Here is a 6,295-nt window from a genome sequence, read left to right as displayed (position 1 = left end):
GCAAAAAAGGGGGGAGATAAAAAAAACGGAAACACAAAAAAAAAGAATTGCAGAGAGTAATTCATTACCGGACGTGCGTCGGTGTGGGGGAGGGCGCAAGTGTCCCACACTGAGGCCGCACACTCCTCACGCAGTCGCAAAGCCCCACAGTCCCAGCAGAAGCAGCAGCGGCAGCAGCACCCTCCCGTACGCGGAACCAGCATCACCATTTGCCCCACCATCACCCTTTTCTCGTGCCGTCCCCTCATTCCCAGCAGAAGTCAAGCGTCCCGCTGGCGCATGTTGGGTATTGGCGGTTCTCCCCACAGTTGTCCTCCCCGGTGCTGCTGGTACTTCCCGTGGGCCAGGCACCGCAGGTGCAGCAGGTGCAGCAGGTGCGACAGGTTTGGGAGCAATTTTCACTTGTGGTTCTGGAGCTCTCGTCGAAACGGGGATCCTGTCCTTGATTGCACGCATCTCAGTGGAATTCAGTGGGCGGTTGTACAGAAAGACGTTCGTCACCGTCACACGAGGTTTTTTGCCGATCTTCTTCGGACTGGCTTCCTTCAGACTGGACTCCTCCTGACTGGCCTCCTCATCACCATCACCATCATCATCATCACCAAAGTCGCACGCGCCAAAGCAAAACCCAAAAGGCTCAAGTGGTGTCCCACCTGTTAACGGCGCTTCTTCCCCCAGCGACTCACCATCAATGTACACAGAGGCCTTGTTGCCTTGCAGCATGAGTGCCACTTGGTGTTCTTTCTTTGGCACCCAAGGCCTGCTTTCCGTTGTTAGTTTTGCCTCGCCTTTGGGCATCGTCTCCCACTTGTTATCCGCGGTGTACGACAGTCTCATGAAATACGGGGGCCCAAAGTCACCCAACAGCGCAGTCAGGAGAGGCGTGTTCTCACTCGGAGCCTCTTCGATGGTCACCGACGCCACAAGTGTGAAGTTGTGGTTCAAGGATACATGACGCACATTACCATCCGGAATGTTCACAGGCCACATTACCCCGGAGTCAGTCTCCGTCAACAGAAACCCATCCTTGACCTTCGTGGCGTTCGTCACCGTCGCATTCAGGCAAAGGTACTCGTCGTTCCACGTGTCGTCACTGGCCGATGCGTTTGACAAAACTGCCACCAGACCCGCCGTGGGTATAGAAAAGCTGGAGAAGAAAACGTCCTTTTGCGACCAAGTACTGAGGACGGACTCGATTTCCTTCAGTTCCTCCGTCAGGCGGGAGAGTGAAATGGCACTGCCTTCACCACTGACCCTCCGTTGTAAAAGATGCAACTTGCCATCCGAGTACAGCAGGGTGCTGGCGACCTCCTTCTTCCCAGCACTGTCCATGCCAACCGGTCCAACAGAAAACGAGCGGTTGTTGTCCGTCACCCAAAGGTAGAGCGGATTGGCGTTTTCCCTCCGTGGCGTACCCTCTCTGTGTGTACAGCATGACCTTCCTTTTCCCAATGGTCGCGGTGATGAGAGCATCCACATGCAGGCTTGAATCCTGAGAGGCTTCCGATCCTGAGTTGACCCACACGCCTGGAAGCGTCCCGATGGCCTCCGTCCACGTTGTCCCCATGTCACGCGACTCGTACACCCTCTGGCTGCTCTCGCAGTCAACAATCATGAGAAGTGATCCCTCCCACTCGGTGATGCGGGGTGAACCGCATTTCGCAGGGGACATGCCCTTAGAGAGCGACCAGGTACTGCCGTTGTCCTTCGAGTAAATAATCATGGAGTAAACGTCAACTTCATTTTTTTCATTCATCGCCATCAGAGAAAACACAATCGTGCCATCCTCCATCAGAACACCTGAGCCACCAGAAGCAATAAACTCCGTCAATTTGCCTTTGTGAGCAGCTAAAGTAGTCTGCTGCACCGGCGATTGAACTTCGTCCCATTTGATCCACTCACTCGGCTCGCCGCCCGCAGAAGGCTTCGTGACCTCACCAACAACCAGTTTTAGTTCCAGGCTGCCTTCTTTCCAACTCCCATTTACAGGGGACAAGGCAGTGCTTCCCACAAGAAGAAACACCTTATTGCCCTTCATCGTTGTTGTGGGGTGGCGCACAACATCCAAACCCCCCTTTCCCTCCGCTTTGCCAAGCACAGTGTGTGCACTCCGTGTTCCTTTAACGACCTTTTCAACAAGAGTGGGCCATTCCCACGCAGAGTCGATGTACTCCGCAACAACATCAGAAGACGGCTTAGTTGATTCGTTATGGGGGGGTTTGGCATTTATGTGACCTTCGGCAAAAGCAGCAATTACTCCGCCAGCACTGACAAGAGAGGGTGAAACAAATGAATCCCTCCGACCTGATTCAGTCCCCTTCTTCGGCAGCACCTGCGTCGTCTGCGGCACAAATAGATCGACCCGTTGCAGCCCCTCAACACCCCCTGAAGTGCTCCCCTCTCCAGCAATGACACCAGTCAATGTCGACCCAGAAGGAGTTGAAGCAACAGCATTACTTCCCACCTCAGCGGTCGCAGCTCCACCACAACACATCAACAAGACAAGTAGGAGCAGCACCGCGGAATTAAACACACGCCGGGACATGTTGGGCCTCTGCGGCTCACTCTCTCCTCCTTCCCTCCTCCTTCCGCTGGATCCGGTCACACGGCGACGGTTGTGTGTGCGGGGTGCCTTCACTGCAGCAGCACGTGAGAGCATATAAATATGTGTGTGTGCGTGGGCGATGTGTGTGTTGTTGGTCCTTTCAGAGACTTCGAATTTCACAGTAGCGATTAGCGCTTGTTTTCTTTCTTTCCTTCCTAGTGTGTCTGTGTTCAAGAAGTGGAGAGTACAGCAGCAACAGCGGCAATACACCAGAAAGGTCAGTGAGGAGCAGAGCAGAGCACCCACGCAGAGAGTGGGGCACGAGACAATCCGGAAGGAACGGCACGGAGAACCATCGCCCACAGAAAAGAGCAGCAACACGGCAAGTCACGGCGGGCCGTCGGTGTGTGCGGGCCAGCCCTCACGCGGTGCAACACGCCACACCCAACAGGGAATGACAGACAGACAGGCGGAGAGAGAGAGGGAGATGGATGCCGTCAAGAGGCACTCACAATCCACATGGCCCGTGAGCATGCGGCCACTCCACGCAGGAACACAGGAGAAAAGGGTAAGAGGGAAAAAAGCAAGAAGCAGCACAACGCACACGGAAGAAACAAATTACAAGCGGGAAAAGCACCGCCACGGCCCTCGCCCTGGCCGGCAACTCCACACCAGCCCTCACAGACACACACCATCGCAGTGCCGTCAGTCCGCGGGTGAGAGGATTCGGCCCTCCACACAACAAACGCACACACCGCCAGCAATCATCCACCAATAGACAACAACAAGAAGCGACACACCGCCACCGCCTCCAAGCTCCATCCCACGGACAACGAGATACGGCCACAGCCCGCTGCCGGCACAAAACGCACACGGAGCGAGCAATCACCCAAAGAGCCACACACGGAAGCGGATCCTCACCCATCCATGACGCGGCGCCTCAGTCCACGCGGTCACACGGAGTGCACTGTTTCCTCAATAGAAATTATTCGTCGTCCATCCCTTAAAAATGCTTCTGTTAGTGATGGGCCTTCGAACACAATAGAAGGAAATGGACAATGCGGAAACGCCGTGACACCGCCAGCCACAACGATTCTCTCATACCGGGGCAATTCTCCAATTACGCCTCGTATGCACACACAATCAACATACCATATAAGGTTCACCCAATGTTTTTCACCAGAAGCCAAGCAACCCCTTTCCCTCCCTAATTTCTTCTGTCACTGTTGTGTTCGATAGCGTTGGACATTTTGGCATTTGTGTGCGGTGCTGCCGCATGGGGCTGGTGCACCCGCACCGCATGCTCAGACACAAGCATCCAAAAATACATAAGTCCCACAATATTTTTTACCACAAATCAAGCTGTCTCGTTCACCTTCAATTTCCTAATCCATTTTCCTATTATTATTATTATTTTTGCAGACTTCGGAGGGCTTCGTCTCTTCTAAAGTCTCTGTATGATATTGACACTTGGTAGTGGCGCACCTTTTCCCTCCAGAACGCCGCAATCTCTTTTTAATCGTCGCTCACATTATCGGAGTTGACGACATCACATCTTTGCCAGTCGTTCATCGGCATGCCGTCTGCCTGCTGCACATAAATAATCTCCCACGACATGTCTCGGGATAACTCCTCCCAACCATTAAAATACGCCGCCAGGCACTCAGTGAACTGCCTCACAGTGCTGGCGGTGGTGTGGCGCCCACCCGCCGTAGTCATCCGCAGCCCAACCACCGTCATTGGATTGGACTCCAAGAAAAAAAGGCGTCCACCAGCGGAAAGTTTGTGGCCCACGGTTTCTACAGCACCCCGTACTTTATTTTACGGATCGTTTTCTCATATTCACTCGGCAGCAAACCCTCATCTCCCTTGGGATGCAATTCAGGGGCCAACTTCAAGACGCAGGGCTTTGCTTGACGTCCTGTTGGCGGCTCAAACTCCGTGAGTTTCGTCGCTATTACCTTGACAAAGGCACTCTCCGTGAACGATCTCAAAGCAAACCATCCAAAAAATATTGGCAAAATATTATCCTTCGACGCCAACATCAGCCTCAAAAAGCCATTTTATTTTGTTACACTTGGGAAACGTTCCAATGTCCGTTCCTCGAGGCAATCAGATATCGGTGCATTGAAAAGGATCACACCGCCTGCGTATATTTCCCGAACAACCTTCACAAGCTTGTGGGACGGATCCTCAGAATACCATGGCGACTCACCTCCCCGTGAAAAGTGCTCCTTCACAGTTACCTCGTTGATCAATTGCAATGCAAACTTCACCGCTCCACAGCGTTCCGTAAACGCCTCCTCATCAAAGACGTGACGTGGAATCGGTCCCAAAAGATACATGTGTTTTTTGACCTCTTTCCAGTATTCCGCTTGTTTCTCTTTAGTCTCATCACGCGCTATCCAGGCGCACATCGCCTCCACATCCATCTCGTCGGGGCAATTCACGATGATTCGCGCAGCTTGTAGTTGCTTCACCCACTCATCATAGTTGGTTACCTTTGGGAATGACACCGCAATCATGCCCCATCCAGAAGTAGGCGCAAAATGTCTCGGTGGCGGCGTTCCCTCCTTTGCCACATCGTAGATAATATACACATTCCTCCCATGCCCCCTCAAACTTCTCAACTCAGAGATGCACATGTCCTCATCGCTCTATCTTGTCACCGCTCGGGTGGTCTTGTCAGACACGTACGCGTCTCCTCCACCAAAACAGTGGACTACCACTTGGATTTTCTCGAAATCGTCGTGCAGCAGCTGGTAGAGGAGGTACGAGCCGGCAGCCACCGATTTCCCGATCCCGGGCGTCCCAATCAGCACACGTCGCTCGGGCCTAAAGTCGGTCCCGCCGTGAGGGCTGAGCCACGCGGTTAGACCGCCCTTGACGATCTGCCACACTCGATCCACCTCACAGTTTACAAAAACGTCCTTAGGAAGATCCTGTATCGTATTCCACGAGTACGGCCATCCCTTCTCCGAGGCAAGCACCATCAACACGGGAGGTGCCGCACCGAATTGCTGCACAGCGTCATTCTTTTCGGTAGCGTCGTCAGCTTTCTTGTACGACCATGACTGTTCTGGCTTCCCCTCATGCACCCACATTCCCGTCCCCGTTTTCTTCCGCTCCACGTCGTCCGGAAGTTCCACCGCATGGCTCCACCTCGCATTGTGCACAGACTCGTAGCATCCCTCCAGTTTCTCCGGTGCGCTCGTCGTCGTTGGGTCCCTCGCCTCCTCGGCAGCTGCATCCAAGAAATGTTTAGTGGAGTTATGAACAGTTGCTTTTACCTCCGCAGCAGCTAATGACCGCCCCGGTGGATTGCTGACACCCTTATCGCAAAGCCTGCGTATATCCTCATCGAAGATCACTTCACCCTTTACAGCTCGCTTCATACTCAAATAATGACCTGATGCCTGTATTTCGTCCAATGCTCCTTTATCACGGATATACTTCGTGGGGTCCTTGAAAAACTCCTCCGGCAAGACATCCCGATTGGTGTCCACAATGCCCCTGCCGTCCAGTTCCCTCGTAAGAAAGTCGTTCAGCTTCATTTCATTGACGCGAACTCTTCCTTTAAACAGTACGTCTTCGATATTAGTGGAAATGGTAAATTTCATTTCTTGCGTTCCTCTTAGCCTTTCCTCTGCCTCCCGCCTCGCTTCCGTCAGTACCTGCGTGAGTACCCCGTTTGGTTTTCCCCTTGCAAGAGGAGTGATCGTATCCTTTTCTTTCATAGTCCCCACGTGC

At 53.3% G+C, this 6,295-nt stretch overlaps 2 pseudogenes, besides 3 other annotated features; both read right to left on the bottom strand.

Moving 5' to 3' along the window:
- Positions 1-6,295: a sequence feature (areas not merged during assembly with more than two copies in the genome that could not be assigned to a particular haplotype).
- Tc00.1047053508991.30 lies at positions 128-2,659 on the bottom strand (annotated as a pseudogene).
- Positions 154-179: a microsatellite.
- Positions 575-604: a microsatellite.
- On the bottom strand, positions 3,931-6,282 carry Tc00.1047053508991.10 (annotated as a pseudogene).

The sequence above is a fragment of the Trypanosoma cruzi genome, genomic scaffold (genome assembly GCF_000209065.1).
Source record: "Trypanosoma cruzi strain CL Brener 1047053517115 genomic scaffold, whole genome shotgun sequence".
Taxonomy (NCBI): domain Eukaryota; phylum Euglenozoa; class Kinetoplastea; order Trypanosomatida; family Trypanosomatidae; genus Trypanosoma; species Trypanosoma cruzi.
Note: the sequence above shows the minus strand (reverse complement) of the source record. Positions and strands in the feature narration are given on the sequence as shown.